This window comes from Lemur catta, chromosome 12, assembly GCF_020740605.2.
Source record: "Lemur catta isolate mLemCat1 chromosome 12, mLemCat1.pri, whole genome shotgun sequence".
In the NCBI taxonomy this organism is placed as follows: domain Eukaryota; kingdom Metazoa; phylum Chordata; class Mammalia; order Primates; family Lemuridae; genus Lemur; species Lemur catta.
Genome location: NC_059139.1, coordinates 12337375 through 12355332, shown reverse-complemented (window position 1 = coordinate 12355332; position 17958 = coordinate 12337375). Strand labels below are relative to the sequence as shown.

At 33.0% G+C, this 17958-nt stretch overlaps 1 pseudogene; it reads left to right on the top strand.

The window, feature by feature from the left end:
• The window catches only part of LOC123648137, a 188524-nt pseudogene extending 171359 nt beyond the window's left edge, over positions 1 to 17165 (top strand).
• Positions 17166 to 17958: the final 793 nt, after the last annotated feature.

Here is a 17958-nt window from a genome sequence, read left to right as displayed (position 1 = left end):
GGTCATACTGTTTTGTTCTTCAAACAGTGCTAATTCCCCCACCCCACCCCGCCCCAGACCAATGCTATTGCACGGACCACAGGCCACTTTGTAGAACAATGACATCACCTGGACACCAGACCACTCCCTATACTAGTCTCAGGACCCATGAAGACTGAGGGGATGTACTTTGGCTAGGATTGCAGGAGTCCATAGAGGGGATGCAAATGGCTGGGGATCTCTCACCTATCTTTCTCCCACAATAGGGAGTTCCCTCTTGTTCTCAGCCAATTATGGTCAGGTCAGATGCTTGGCTTCCTGTCTCCTTCCAAGCCTCAGAGATTCCCTGTCACTTCCCTCCTGAATTCCAGTGTTTTCTCTTAGACACTTTATTTGACATGTGCTTATCTACTTGCTGTTTTAGTCCTTTGTAGAGTAGGTGAAATGCAGGGTCCCTCTAGTTAGCTGTCTTAAATTAAGAAATTCTGATGTCATAGAATATAAGAATTTTTTCTCCCAAATATGAAACAGGAATCAACAATATTGAAAACTGAGATGGTATGGTCAAATAAATTAGAGTTGTTGATAAGTGTTGAAATTGTAAGAAAACAATGGTACTAAAATGATGGTCATAAACTTGTTCACAATTAGGAAGTTTAAGCGATTTTATGACTATATATTATGGCTTCAGTACAGAACAACTAATGAGTAACTATTTCCTTCACTAAAGAGCAAATAGTTACACCAAAGAGATCTTGCTGTCTACTTAGACCATGCTCTAAGATTCTTTCATTAATAAAAGAGAGCTCATAATAAACTGTAGATGTAGTGTTAGACTTCCTCTCTTACTATTATTAAATTATGCAAACAGTTTAAAAATAATTTCTAAGGAGCATAGAAATATCCTTTTAAATATCTGTTCTTCTATCAAATCCCAGTAATTAAAGGATACAATGCATGGGGCAGGCAGTTAGGGAGATATTTGTCAAAGGGCACAACATTTCAGTTAGAAGGAATAAGTTCAAGAGATCAATTGTACATCACGGTGACTACAGTTAATAACAATATGTTGTTTACTTGAAAACTGCTAAAAACATAGATTCTATGTTCTCATCACAAAAAAATAATGATGTGAAATAATACATATATTAAATAGCTTGATTTAGATACCCTACAATGTCCACATATACCAAAACATCATATGTTGTACACCATAAATACATACAATTTTTACTTGTCAATTTAAATAAATACATTTTAAAAAAAGGAAATAAGAGGATAAAATTTAGGTGACTCATGAACTTATCTGGGAAAATTTATGTCTTTATTTTAACTAGCCTCTAGCTGAATTTTAGTATTTCCTTCATTTATGAATTTAGGGGGAAAAAAATCACAGTAGTAGCAGAAACTTTGGCTCTGTAAGTAATAGAAACCATTAATATTTTCATATAAGGCATTATACATATATGTCAATATAGCATATATAATCATCCCTATATTGAAATTATGCTGCTGTTGGACCTGCCACTAATTCTTGTTTTTAATGCATTTATAAGTATGCACTTATTTACCATATCATACTTAAACATCTTGACATTTATATTTCAGTATAATTGGTTTTCTTTTTAAGCCTCTATATTTTATTTCATGGATTTAAAATGAATATATGTATTCAGAGGAGAAATTCACCCTGCTTTAGAATACTGCCAAAAGAATTCATGACCCACAAAATGATTTAGGACTCCTAATTTAAACAAATTCACTAAACAGGGCCTAATGAGCCAAGAACAAAGCATGTGTTTATATCTTTAAGAATAAGTGTTTTCTAAAATAAATTTTTCAATCATAGTATATCTAACTTTTTTTTGATAAAGAATTTGACCCAATCTGTGAATATTTTGTGGAAAATATCACTTGTAAATGTATTAGTGTGTATCTGTTCACTCTGAAATCCTTATTTCTTCCAAAGTACTACTTCAGTGGTTATAACCTCCTTTTTTACACTGGATAGTTTCATATTTTTAGGTGATATTAAATTCCAGAAGATAGACCCCATTTCCTATGCCATTGTTTCCCTAAGGTTGTATACAGAAGTCCTCCCTTATCTGGAAGGGATACATTTCAAGACGCTTAATGGATGCCAAAAACTGCAACTACTACTATACCCTATATATACAGTTCTATGTTTTCTTTCTATATATACATATCTATGATAAAGTTTAATTTATAAATTAGGCAGAGTAAGATATTAGCAATAATAAATAATAACAAAATAGAACTATTATTACAACATACTGTAATAAATGTTATGTGAATGTGGTCTCTCTCTTCATCTCTCTCTCTCTCTCTCTGAAAATATCTTATTGTACTGTACTCACCAATTTCCAGACTATAGTTGATTGCAGGTAGTGGAAACCATGGAAAGAGAAACTGTGGATAAAGGAAGACTACGGTATAAAATTTGAACACTAACTTCCAAATTATGTTACACAGAGAATAACTGTAGTTTCCACACTACAAAATGTTATAGAATGAGTTGCAAGCTGTAACAAATATAAAGCACTATGTAAACTTTCAAAAATATTTCCCTTCATTAGAATGCAAGTATTGAAACATTCCCAAATGAAATATATATGAAAGTGTGTCTTCCTTTCCAATTTAGAGACTGATTAAAATAAAAGTAATACATATTCAGAATTGCATTTTAAAATAGAAAACATTGTTAGAGTTCCTGTTTTGAAATATATTCCTTCACTTATAGCGGTGGTTCCCAAATGGCCGTGAATTTTTCCCCACTCAAACATTTACAATCTTTGAAGATATTCTTGATTGTCACAATTGGGGGTGGTGCTATTGGCATGTAGGGGTAGAGGTCAGGGATGGTGCTAAACATCAGTAAAGAATGGCCCCAAATGCCAACAATGCTGAGGCTGAGAAATTCTGGTTCAGACATTTGAATCAATATAATTTTAAGAAAATTGGTCATAGAAAGCAGCCCCGATGAATTCATACACAGCCCTTTATCTGAAATCCTTATGCCCCTTGTTGATATCTTTTCAATGTCCTTCTGGAATATCAATTCAGCATGGAAATACATGACTGTGCTATGTGTCTCCCATAAAAAAAGCTTTTCATCCACGATATGACTCCGTCAAATTAGCACAACACACCCTACAAGTCATAGTCTTAAAACAGCTGTGCATCTCACTGTCTCTGTTCCTTTTTATTCACTTCTAAATTGTCTTCAATTCTATATTCAACTCCAGTGTTCCAAAGAAATTTCTCTTGCCAATATTAATGAGTTTTTTTTTTTCATTAAATCCAAGAGGAACTTTTTTTTTCTTTCTTAATTGACTACCTACCATATTGGCACTTCTTATCATGAACACTATGTTTATTTTGAAGTATTTTCTCATCTGCCTTTCATCTACTGCCCCTTCCTAGTTTTCCTTTCACTCACTTGTAGGATCCTTCTCAGCTTTCGCATCTATGTCCTTTTTCTTTTTGTGCAATTAAAATGTTTATTTTGCAGAAACTAGTTGTGTGCCTCTAATTTTCCTATTCTTCCTATAGCCATAGCCGATACTACTTACTCTGGTGATGTCACATATCATCACCAGAAAATTGATTCCCAAATTCTATCTTCAGCCTTATTTGCTGTTTTAAATTCCAGTGGAGGGAGGTTTTGTCTTTCAGTTTCTACATTTATATATATATATATATATATATATATATATATATAAGACTTCTAAGACTTTATTTCTTAGAACAGTTTTAGGTTCCATAGCAAAATAGAGCCAAAGATACAGAGATATACCATATATTCCTTGCCCCCACATATGTATAGACTCCCTCATTATCAACAGCTTCCACCAGAGTAGTACATTTGTTACAACTTATGAATCTACATTGACATCTCATTCTCATCCAAAATCTAGAGTTTACATTAGGCTTAACTCTTGCTATTGTACATTTTATGAGTTTGGACAAATTTATGATTACACATATCTACCATTACAGCATCATACAGAGTATCTTCACAATTTCACCTTTTCCAGAATGTCACGTAGTTGGAATCATGCAGTAGGTAGCATTTTCAGACTGGCTTCTTTCACTTAGTAATATGCTTTTAAGTTTTCTCCATGTCTTTTAAAGTCTTGTTAACTCATTTTTTTTTAACACTACATGATAATTCCATTGTCTGGATGAACCACAGTTTATTTATCAATTTACCTACCAAAGGACATCTTGGTTGCTTCTAAGTTTTCACAATCATGAATAAAGCTGCTGTAAACAGCCATGTGCAGGTTTTGTGTGGACAGATGTTTTCAACTCCTTTAGGGAAATACCAAGAAGAATTATAATTTCAGGTTTTTTTTCCTTTTATTTTGCAGGATCTTAAATTATCAATTCTTACTTTGTTCTAGTTTGCTGTAAAAAAACCCATCCAATATGTGTATAGAATTTTTTCCTTCAAAATAATTTAAATACAATTTAAGTTACATTCATATTTGTCCACTTTCCCATGAAAAAAGATCTAGCTTTTTATAATAATCTATATTATATCACTGAAAATTAAAATTAAAATATTTAAATCTTTTATGTAAATAGAAAATATGCAAACTATTTGATGATATTTTACATTATCACTAAAGAATAATTTTCAGTTTTGTGATATACATATCACATATATTATAAATATGTATCATACATATTGTATGTAAAATACTTCTAATCAAATCTGCTATTTATAAATCTATTTATCAGGATAAATAAATAAATAAATATTTATATATATATATGTAAAACAGACTAAAAAATGCCAAACAGAGAGTTTTTTGGGACTTATAATCCTTATAAGTTCTGTTCATAATCATAGACAATCTCAAACTTGGTAGCTGGTAATTTAGATAACTACTAAAAGAGAAGAGAGGTTTTGAAGCACAGCTAATTTTTTCTGAATGTACAGCCTTAATATATTTCAATTACTATGGCCTTACATTTTAGGGACATGCAAAAAATTATGGGAACTAACTGACGACTCAGGTTAGTCATTTCGGATATAAATTTAAAATTTGCTCAAGCAGAGTTATAAATATATTTTAATGATATTCTTAAAGTTTTTGATTAGTTGCCTTTGTCATAATGAATGCTGCACCAGCAATGTAAATATTGGTCACCTGTGTGGCTTCCAGGTTATAGGCTGGTGAATAGTTACCCTGGTTTACTGTGTGTCATGTCAAAAACTGTTGTATTATTCCCATTTACTAAAGAAAGAAACAAATTCATTGGTTCTTCACAGTGAAAATGAGTAGCTCTAATGGAATGTTAATATTTTACTCTACATACAAACATACAATTTGTTAACAGCATTAGTCTCATTAGTTTGTAAATTTTCTAAGCATTTCATATTTCCGTGGTATAATGGCATAAACAAAGACTTTTAATACACCATTAAAATCAGTCTGTACCATATATGATCTCAAAATACTGTCTTTGGAACCTGGTGGCACTTAATGCTCCATGATATTGTATTAAGGTGTTTTGCCATTTTTTGCGGTCAATATAATGAAATAATTATTATTTTATTTATATTTCACCATTTGAAATCAAAGCCAAATAATTTCAATAGGAATTCAGGGATGATTAGAGCATGTCTTCAAAGGCTGTGCATGCCGTAAAATAACCGCAGGGTTTAATTGGTCTTTGTTAGGGACTGAATATTCGTGTCCTTCCAAAATTCATATGTTAAAGCCCAAAACCCCATTGTGATGGTGAAACAGGGAACTGGCAAGTACTGCTTTAGGTACTGCTTTGGGAATTGCTGCAGGCATTGCCTTGGGCATTGCTTTGGGCATTGCTACAACATTACCTGGGTCAGGAAGCCTCAAAACAAATTTCAAATTATGGTGAACAAAACAGGATGGAGGCAGGGCAAGTTCCATCCAGTTAGAATCAAGATGGTGGAGAAATAGAGGGTGTCATCCTGATTCCAGGAAAACACTGCCCCTGCCATAAATATTCCTCCCCTTGTTTACCTATAATTAAGACGTTGCTTATTTCTTCATTTATTTTTCTTTCCCAAAATGCATTCTAAGGAAAGAAAAGGCCATTGGTTAAATAGAAAGGCAACAGGAACCAGGGGGCCAGTTCTCTTCTGCAGGGAGAACTTGCCTCTGCTCTTTCTATGGAGTAGACGTTCTATAGTTTCTGAATAAATCTCACTTTCACTTTATACTGTCAGTTCACTTCTGAATTCTTTCTTGTGCAAAGCCAAGGACCCACTTAGACCTCAGGAGGCTCCCAGCATTGTGAGTCACTTTCCTGTATCAATGGTATTTGCAGGTGGGGCCTTTGAAATGTGATTAGGTCATTTAGGTAGAGCCCTGAAAATGGGATTGGTGCTGTTATAAAAAGAGACATCAGAAAGTCTTCTCTTTCTTTCTTCCCACCACGTAAGATGCCATAAGAATAAAGCCATCTGAAAGCCAGAGAGCCCTCACCAGAAACCAAATCTACCCAGCACCTGAATCTTAGACTACTTATCCTGCACAAGTGTGAAAAATAAATGACTTTTGTTTAAGGTGGCCAGTCTATAGTATTCTGTTACAACAGCCCAAACCGACTAAGACAGTCATAGACTAGCATAATTTGCATTACTGTTTGTATCTGTTAGAGTTTCTTTTTTAACTATTATTGTACTGTATTATTATTTCAATTCACAAAGATTAATCAGGATTCATCAATGCTTCACTACAGCACAAAATTAGTAATGGAAAGAATAACATAACTTCAAAAGAAAACAAAAAATAACACAGCAAATTTAACACATTAACTGCCATGTGAGTTGTATTTAACTCACACTAGTTTTGAGCCCGGGGCCTCATGAAGCATATGTAACTCACACGTCTCTTCACCTTGGGAACCATGTGAACTATTTTTCAAGTTGCATATAACTCATGCACAGACAACAATAAAAAAAAAAACCCAACAATTATTCATTAAGTTAGAATGGATTATTTTGTTTTCGAAGTTTTTATTCTATTTTCATAATAAAACACTGTGGCTCTAAGGAAAAACAAATTTTTCTAGCGTGGCAGTCAATGTGTTAAAACAGTCAACAGAACTCCAGAGTCTGCAAGGTTAATAAAATCTGTGGCTATAAAGAGTTGCCAAATCACCCCCACAAATGTGAAAAGAGCCCTGATTATAAAAATATGGAGAAAAAGAACTTAATTGAGCTGGAGATCCATGTGCTTCAGATCCCAGTGCCTTTTCTTGGCAACCATAATAAATAGTGGCATGAAGCCACTAAAGTTCCATATCATTTTCAAAGCAGCACTATTTGCTGCTCTCTAAGAAAGCAATTTGTAGTTTTATATAGAATAAGCACAAAATAACACTTGCAAGCTTAAAATTGATGAATTATATTGCTAAATGCAGAGAAGAGACTATAAATACTGAGACATCACGGAAAGTTTCATTCCTAGATTAGGGGAGAAATGTTATGTTACACTTGCTCTAAAGCTTGTAAAAAAAATAACTGCAAATGTTATGACAAATATCAAGCACTGAGGAAAAGCAATATGAGCTGTTGGCAAAACTCTTTTATCAGACATGTTGGGCATCACCCAATTACTATCACATTTGTCTGGCTGCAGATTTTTTTGCTTTACACTTGGATGAAACTAATTATGTACAGTGTATAAATCAGCCCTTGACATTTTGTTAATATATATATAAAGATATGGTCACCAGATTTTGACCTATTCGTCACTGAAGTGCATGCTATAGGACAATAAGGTTTATTTAGGCAATTACATTGAGAACTATAATATAGTGTATATAAATGTAGCCTAGAAAAAATGCTTATTAGGATCAATGCCAATGGATTTATAGTTTGCTACACAGAAAATAGAAAATTATGCATATAATACATGCTATTTTGGTTGTAGAGTAAGGATGTTGGTCAGCAATATATTGATTTGCCTTTTAATTTAATAAATTAAATATTTTATGTCTTTGTTTCAAATTTACTTAACACAGGTAGTTTGTATTAAAAACTTTAATTCAGGTGATTATGGGCACAAACACATGCAGAATGCTATTCTACTGCTACCTAGTACTGTGAGAACTTAAATTACTGATGTTATCTGAGTCTAAGCTTACTCATCTCTATATTGAGATAACAATAACAATTCATGGAATTGTTCTGGGGAATGAAATGTTATATGTGTGGTGTCCTGACCATTATAAAATTAAATTTCCTGGTAAGAAACACTACACCCATATAGTGTGTATATATATGGCTATATATTCTTGAATACATAATAGATACACATTTTTATTAATTTACTTACTTATTTTTATATTTTTAGGGAGTGTGCCAAGTTAAAGATCAGAAAATGGTCATACTTTAAAAAAAAAAAAACTAAGCACACTCCACTCTCTCCATGAGTAAGACTTCTGTGTCTCTTCATTTTAACTTTAAAACTTTTTCTGTATAGCTCTAGAGATCACAATTGAAAAGCTATTTACAGAGTTTTGAAATGATTAGGAAAATACTATTAGAGATTGAAAAAAATAAAGATGACCTGGGTAAAATAGAAAGACTAGTAAAATAAAATCTTTGAGCCCAGAGATATTTTAATAATGTTTGAGCCATGCATTCTAAAATAAAGTTTACTCCATAGATATGTATTAACATGACCACCAAAACAGAAAATAGTGCAAGCATTATATACAAAAATAATGGAAATTATTTATTGTTCTTGGTTTTATTTCATTGTGCATTGATACCACAAAAAAGAAATAACTATTGGACAAAAAATAGAAATAAAATAATATTAACCATCATTTAAATATTTTAGTTAAATGAATTTACAATTGTTCCTAGCTTTTTAATTTCCACTGTAATATACTTGTCATGTGTGCTAGTACATTGTTTAATCTTACCTTTTTCAATATAAAGAATTGAAAACAAGTTTAATGAGTTTACCTGTAAATGATCTTATTGAAAGAGATCAAAATTTAAGAGAAAAAAATACAATTTCTCACTAAAGCATAGAGAATATCTATTTTAAAAACCTATTAATGCTTCAAACTAAAAATATTAAGTATGTAAATTATACCATAAACAAACCAAAAATAGTGTGGATACTTCTAATTCATTTAGATACAAATATATTTACATTTTAATATAATTTTATAAATAACTATCAAAGGAATAAATAATCTCAAGGTGTCTTTCCAGGTATTGTAACATTTTTTTTAGTTACCATTTTGTAAGTAATTACCAAAATAAGATATATTTTTAGGTTTGAATTAAAGAATTTCATGTGCTTAGATAATTTCCTTTGAAAATAACCATAACATAGATATAATTTGCAAGTGGACTATAACAACAATAACTTTTGGAACATGAATTAAATTGTGATATGTAATTATTTAAGAAGTATCATTAAAAAGATATCCATGGGCTGAGCGTGGTTGTTCAAGCCTATAATCCTAGCACTTTGAGAGGCCAAGGCAGAGGATGGTTAGAAGGCAGGAGTTTGTGACCAGCCCGAGCAACATAGCAAAACCCTGTTTCCACAGAAAATTTAAAAAATGCATTAGCTTGGCACGGTGGCTCATGCCTGTAGTACCACCTGCTCTGGAGGCTAAGGCAAGAGGAGCCTTTGAGCACAGGAGTTTAAGGTTGCTGTGAGCTGTGGAAGGAGTATACCACTGCACTCCAGCCTGGGTGACAGAGTGAGACACTATCTTTAAAAAAAAATATATATATATATATTGATGGCCAAAAAATGGGAATTGGTCAAGTAAAATTCAAATAGTTATTACTTTGATTCAAACACTGGTGTTGACAGCTTTCCCAGGATACCCTTTTGTTTCTAAGCCACCATTGATCCCTCTTTTCATGAGGAAATTATCTGTTTCTGATACAGCAAAAAACCTACTAAAGTAATAAAATCTCGTAGGGCTTTAATTATAAACAAACTGATTTTGTTTTGAGATAATGTCTCTGTGTATAAAAACAATTTAGTTTTTCATTCCCAAAATATGTATTTTATTCATTTGTTTATTTATTTATTTATTTTGTTTCATATTACTGGCTAGATAGTCTAGTACTTTTCGGAGTAGAAATATTTAGGGCAAACATCTTTTCTTTCTTTCTAGTTTTAGGAGCAACATGTTCAGTCTTTGCCATTAAGTATAACATTAGCTGTAGGTTTTTAAATGCTTATTATTAGGTTGAGGAAGTACTCTTCTTATACTAGTTTGCCTAAGAGTTTTCATCATGTGGCATTATTCAGATTTCTTTTTCTGCAAGAATTGAAATTATCTTAATGTTTTCCTCCTTTATTCTGTTGTTATTCAACATGGGAAATTATACTGATTGATTTCCAGTTGGTAAACTTGCATTCTTGAGATCAGGATTATTTGGTCATGAGTTATTTTTTTTTAACATATGTTCCCCATAACCTTTTTTTGCAAGAGGTTTTAGCAGACTTTGATGATCATATTTTGGAGTCTTATTTCATCAGACATTGAAAAATTAGGACAGTATTATTTCATCATAATCCTATCATTTCTTCCTCAATTATCAGGTGGAATACTACTATAAACAAAATCTATTTATCTTCTTCAACTATTTGTGTAATCTAAGATATAGGTTCCCATTAATTTGTTTACATCTTCTTTGATTTCTGGTATTGTAACACATATCAGGCTCAGCTAGTTCTTGCACACAATTGGAATACTCACATTGTTTAATGAACACTAGTTTTAATGGGTGAACATGTTAAAAATAAAAGCTTCAGGATTAACAACATTTATTGTCACTGAGTTGGCCACTGCTTCTAGGCTTTATTAGTCAACAGACCTAGGAGATAAGGTTAAACTATTTATCATCAGTTCATAGTGACAGCTGTAGATCAAATTTAGTAATAAAAGGGATTTTTTTCATTTAGTTGCTAATGACATTGTTGCTTATTTTGTTTATTTTCTATACATAAATATTTTAGAATGAAATATTATTAATATTTTTATTGCTGAATATTTTTGAAGCCTAATCATATTCAATCTTTTTCCTTTCACATGAGTTTGGTGATCTTCCAGACAGTGGCTACTCTTTCAGTCTGGATTTCCTGAGTGAAGATGACAGATAGAGCTGAACAACAAGCAAAATTGCTATGGAAACAACATTAAATATAAAACATTGTTGCTGTAAGTTGGAGATATTATGAATTATGTGTTACCACTCTATAAATTAGCTTATTTTGCTCCATTCAGAAATTGGCACAAAAAGGTTCAGCAATAACAAAAAGCTTAATGCATGTGAATGTCTTTGTGGTATGCAGATAGCAATAAAGGAAATTTTATTGAAAGTTCAAAGAGTAGTGGTCTATATCAAGCAATGAAAAAGTATTTAATAATAATGCCTGAGATAATTGAGAAAGGAAATAATTTACCAGTGTAATTGTTTGAAATTTAAAACAAGCAAATGCACAAACAAAAACACCTCTGGGATCCAATGTTCTACAGAAGGTAAATAAGATGAGAAAAACCCGCATTTCCCGGTTATGGCTATATTCTCAAGTGCCCTTTTGAAATGCCATCAAGGAAAGGATGAAAAAAAAAAAAAGGAAGCGTCTCTCTAGAAAATGGAGCCAAAAACCACAGGAACAGGGAGTAGAAACAAGGCCTAATAAATATTTCCCACCCCTATGATGAGGATTTTCCTAATATATTAATTTTAAAACTCAACCTTTTATTTAAACATGCCAGTAGAATCAATAATATCTGAGTTTATCTTTACATGTCAAATTAGCATGCTTTGATATTAGTGTTCTATTAGAAACCAAATATTTCAGCTAAGTAAGTAGGTATTTTGTTTGTGTGCTTTAAAATGAAAAATGCTACCATTTTAGAACCCAAGAAATGTAAGTATTGCAAGATCAAATAAAGGAATTGCTATTCTGTGGAATTCCTCTGTTGCTGAACAGTTATTGTGCAGTGAAGAAGGAGTTTCAGGAACAAATGCTTTCTCAAAAAATGTGGACAGTTCTTGATTATTTTCTATGCTTTCCATTTGAAAAAGTTATATTTCACTTTGACAAGATGACAATAAATCACTGTTGAAAGTATTGTAACACTTAAAAAATAAAAGTGTTATGAATGATCTACAAAGTCAGGTATCATGTCATGTGAATATATATGAAAATAGGTCTAAAAATCTTGTAGATATATTGCTTTTTAAGTAATTATTCAGCAATTCATATAAATTAAGTGGTTTATAATTATTTGAACTTTAATTTTATTTTGTACATTTGTTAGCCCTTACCTTTTTTTCCTTATTATGTGGGGTGTGTGTGTTAAACTAGGGAAAGAAATGCATCTAATTGGATATAAGATATTATGTAAATACTGTTTCTCCTTCTGTATATCCTTCTTTGAGCCAATAAACTTTGGATAGAGAAAAGCATTTGTCACATCCTTAATGTTTTTACATTAATGACCACCTTTAATTTTCTGGTATCGGACACAAACAATTTTGCTCTGCAGACTACATATAAAATACCAACTAAAGCAGAAAGTAGGACACCTACATGAACAATTGTACACTGCTAGTTAAAATTATTGCTCTTAATATTTTATGACATTCTTTTCAAAATTGTTTTGCTTTTTAGTTTATACAGATTCTTAGTATTTTCAGCCATTATGTTTTAAACCATAACAGAAAGTATTTAGCCAGTTTTGGAGAGGGTTTGAGTTTATTTTCAAATTATATTCAATTCCTTTGCAATAGGCATCTGGTTTGAAATGGTAGCTGAGAAATAATATGCCCTGATGTGGATTATTCTGCCTTTCCACTAAACAGCTAGAAAGTTGCAATTGAAAATTATCTCTATTAATGCTGACATATGAGAAAGGCAACTTACCCAACTTTCAGAAAAGTATACACTATTCAAAAAAGTAAATGGAAATACACCGAATGAAAAGAATGATGGTGTACTTGTGTCTGGCTCTGGAGGAAGAGTAACCCTGTTCCTGTGAAAGTACATAAAAGAACACTTCTTCCTTCTCCACTGCTTTCTTTCTTTATACTAACAAGAACACCAAGCAACAACCTCTCAAGGTCAGAAAAGTTGCATTTAAGGCAGCCAGCAAAATATTTAAAAATGGTTCCTATATTGTAAGCAGCCATAAAGCAAAAAGGCAGGAAGCAGAGAAATGGGAAGTATCAGTGGTATGTTGAAATTTGCAAATTATAATCTCTACAACTACATGGGCGGTGGGGGGGAGGGGGTTTGAGGAGATGGTGGTGGTTGTTTTAATGACAGAGCTAGGAACAAACCCCAAAGTTCTACATGCCAGGTATGTGGTTTTATATATTAATATGATCCATCAATTCAGGCTAGGACTTATTTTAGGTCATTTAAAATAGGTGCTGAGTCAGAAATTTCCAGACTCTGAGACACCCTGAGAACATTTATTGTTATTTCTACTGATTATTCCTATACAAAACACTTTGTCATAATTTTAAGGTACTGCCTCAGTGGTTTCAGACCTTTGCTTATGAAATTTCCATCCTCTTTGTGAGATTGGGTCATTTTTCTCTGTCTAATCAGAATTGGATCTCTTTCAACAGTTTACGGCGCAGACACAGAGCATTTTGCCAACAGCCACCCATCACTTACCAGATTTGAATGTGTTTCGAACCCTCTTACAACCTCTCTAAAGGAAAAGAGATTGGCAGTGTTAAGAATCAATCATAACTCCATTATCCATTTGCGGTAGATAAAATGAGCAGTGCCTTCTGTGTTATTTAGAGTCAGCTTTCAACAACAAGCCGGCACAATTTTTATAAAGTGATTTCTCACAGAACTATGAAAGCATTTCATGTTCAATTTATTACAATAATTTGAAATTCATATATCAGAGAAAGATACACATGGATCTTCCTGGGATTTACTTGAAAACAATAATGATTAACGGTCATGATTTCTTTGTCCCATCTTTTTCAAAGAGAATAGGGAAAAGTTATTAAATATGTTGTGAATAATAAGAAGGTTTCTAGTATTTTTCACTAAATATTTACTAAGGCATATCTTGTTTTAGAAACAGTGTGAATAATTTTGAGCATAGCGGCCAAAATTAGTTAAAAAGTTGTTAAAATTTTAACAGATGATAAAATGGTGGCAGAGATATTTATTCAATCATGATGCATATTATGAAGTTTAGGACAATTTAATTTTCATTATTTTACAGGTGGCCTTTGATTTGCTTGCTTTTGTTGTGGTTTATCACTGCAAGTTTCAGAGTCTCTTCTTTATCTTTGTTATCATAAAATTTTTACAATGATTTTGGAAAAGAGTCTATAACTCACTGTGCTGGGTAATAACTCTTTTCATCTGAAGACACTGTAATTCTAGGTAATACTGTAAAATTTGGGAGATTTTTTTTTCCTTCAATTTTCATACTTCTCTCTTTCTATGATATATGTTATACAGTTGTTGAAATGTCAATATTGGTTATCTATGATTCTTATCTTTTCAACATTTCTAATCTTTGTCATTTGATTCTGTGTTTTAGGAAATTTACAGATTTCTGTAAAACTTATATATATTTTTACATATCATTCTTTCTTAATCTTTGAATCTTTCCTATGCCTCTATATCTGTCCCTTTCTCTGCATTATTTTCTAATTTTATTAATTTATTTCTTCTTTTTTCTGCTTTTCTTAAGATAGTATTTTTCTTTTGTATTTTAGGTTTTGCTCAGTTATCTGTTAATCCTTGATAGTTTATTAATTCTTAAGATTGCAAAATATTGAGCCACTACCATTATGACATCCACAGCCATGAACTTCAGGGCCAAGGTCTTCCAGGCACAGCTCCTGGACAAGAGCAGTTTCCCAGTGGATTACTTCAATGAATATAAAGGATTTAAAGAGACATTTATAAAGTGTCTTCATGATAATAAATTTGAAAATGTTTTGTGTAGAAATCAATCAAAAAATATTAAATGTCAGTGGGGGGGCAAGGGCAATATATGTAACCTAAACTTTTGTACCCTGACAATATGCTGAAATAAGAATTAAAAAATATATATTAAATTGCAGAATGGAGAGGCAACTAATGGCATAAGAACCAACTGGAAAATTGGAATTTGGAGATTTGATACAAAATCAGAGACATAAATAAATTTTGATGGGAAGAGGACCATGGGGCTTGTTTAAGGAGCTTTCTGAGACACAACATATTGCATTACGTACATCTTATGAACTCTGAGGAATTATTTTTTATGTAGAATTACTTACAAATAGGACTGGGTGAGGTGGCTTACCCCTGTAATCCTAGCACTCTGGGAGGTCAAGGTGGGAGGATCGCTTGAGGTCAGGAGTTCGAGACCAGCCTGAGCAAGAGCAAGACCCGGTCTCTACTAAAAGTAGAAAAAATTAGGTGAGTGTAGTGGCACATGCCTGCAGTCCCAGCTACTTGGGAGACAGACAGAAGGATCCCTTGAACCCAGGTGGTTGAGGTTGCAGTGAGCTAGGCTGAGCCCGGCTGCACTCTAGCCAGGGCAATAAGAGTGAGACTCTGTCTCAAAAAAAAAAAAAAAAAAATTACTTAGAAATAGGTTTTCAGAATGCCCTTGAAATGTTCAACAAGAAAGCAAAAATAGAGACACTCTCATTCATAGATATATCTCATACTCGGGGAAATGACATCTTTAAAACCTTACAGAATTATTTACTTGCTTCTTTTAAATTCTCATTTTCCCCCATGAGAACATTTTGTTTTATCTTTAAATCCATGAATGTGACAAATGTGGAGGCTTGTGACAGGAAGTAAGAATGCCAGAATAATGTTTCAATTAGTAAGTAGATATCCTAGGTCTCCTGAAAAATTGTGTTTTCATTTATAATACTCTGATTATCTTTCCATTAACATGTAAAACATTAACAATCTCAGTCACAAGTTTCAGTTAAATTATAGACAGAAATTGTCAGAAAATAGCCATTTCCCAGCAAAATGTTTTCCTTTTTGTACTCACAAATAAACATACCAGTTTATTTCTTTAAAAAATAGTGTACAAAATAGAAACTGAGAAATAGTCTGTTTTTTGACGTCCTGATTATTTCTGGTTATGCCTAAACACTAAGTATCTTTCCAATCAAAGGTCATTTTCTGATTCTATCAAATTATGTTTATAAACCTAGATGGTTAAGTTCAATAACATTTATTGTAACTATGAAAAATAGAATGCTGATATATTTGTAGTTTGATTTAAAAAAAAAAAGAAAGAGGAAAAAAGAAGAAAAAGAAAAAAGAAAGAGTGTGAAACCTGCCTAGAATTTTTTTGTATGAGGGTGAAATTTATTGTTTGGGAGGCTTGCATGTATGGCAAGTTTTTTGTGAGATTTCTGTTCTAGAGAAAAATGAAGCAGCAGCAATTGGTTAAATTCAAATTCTTGATGGAAAAGAATTCAGTGAGGAAAGAATCTTTCAACAAATGATGCTGGAACAAGTGGATATTCACATTAAAAAAATTTTCATGCAAATCTTGTACCATCAAAACAAAAAAGAGAGAGAAATACCTGACTATATATCATAGACCTAAATATAAAAAGTAAAACTATACATCTTCTAGAAGAAAACACAGATAAATCTTTCTGGCATTGTGTTAAGGCAAAGATTTTATAAACACAAAATCAAAATCATGATCCTTAAAAATCGAACTTCATTATAAAGTCATAATTGGTATCCATAAAAACTAATAACTGCAGCTCTTTGAAGAAAAATAATAACAATGAAAATACAGACCACAAACTGAGTGAAAATATTTGCAAATCAAAAATCTGATAAAGGGAGTGGCACAAGATGGCAGCCACCATGGGCTCAGACAATTTAAGAAAACCGAGAATACAGCTATAAAATAGAATGTGGACCTAAATACCCAGAGGCACCCCCTTCATAGTATTTGTAACAAAAATTAATGTTTTAATGGCGGCAATAGTTCCAATGGTGTGGTGGAACCAAGAGCCATATAAGTGCTACCAAAATGGCAAAATTCATACATCACTAAAGTTGTCCTGCAAGAGCCTCAGCACCTAATGATGTCTAAAGAAAATGTGAAATTCCATTCAGCCACCTGAAAGACTGTGTTACAGCAATTAATCAAAAAGAAAAACGACAGGCCCTTCCTCTGCCCCCACCTTTAATTTAAACAATATTCATTTTCCACGGTAGTAAATTTTCCATACACGTCTTGTAGACTTCAAAGTACTGGAAAGGAAGCTCCCATGCAGACGCAATTTATCTTAAGATACTGTAAATTATGTTAATTTTTGCCCATTTAAAATATATAAGTTGTGCTATAAGAAATCATCCTGTCAAGTGTAATCACTGTTCATGCGGTTGAACTTCTGGGATCAAGAAAGTATATTCAAATTGATTCCCATCATAACTGGTGGGGCACATCTAACTCCACTGGGAAAAGACACGTCACCCAAACGCCTTGCTGCTGATACGTGGTCTGGGGTCTCTGCCTTCTCCCCCTTCCCTTCTCCCACCTCCTGCCCTCCCTGCAACAGCCCCTCAGCTTGCGGCCTTGTTAGAGTAGCTGTGAAGGTTTCAGGTTGCTGCCTGTGGGACTGCTGCTGGGTGTGTGGAGTGCTTTGTCTGCACCCCTGGATTCTTTCTTTAAGTCTTAAATGATGCTCCTCTTCCAAGCCATTGTCCTCTCCCTACCTTCCTCCACTCCCGCCATTGGCCGGAGCACAGATCCTAACCCCTCCGCTCCCCTCTGAGATTGGCCTCCAGTGAGGAATTCAGGGCTTTTCCCATTTCATCTCTCCCCACCTTCATCGAGGGTACTTCTTTCTCCCTCCTCCTTTTCAAGCCCCTTTTTGCACCATCACCACCCAACACTTGTCATGACGCTTCCTTGTTTTGGCGAGAAGTCATCAGG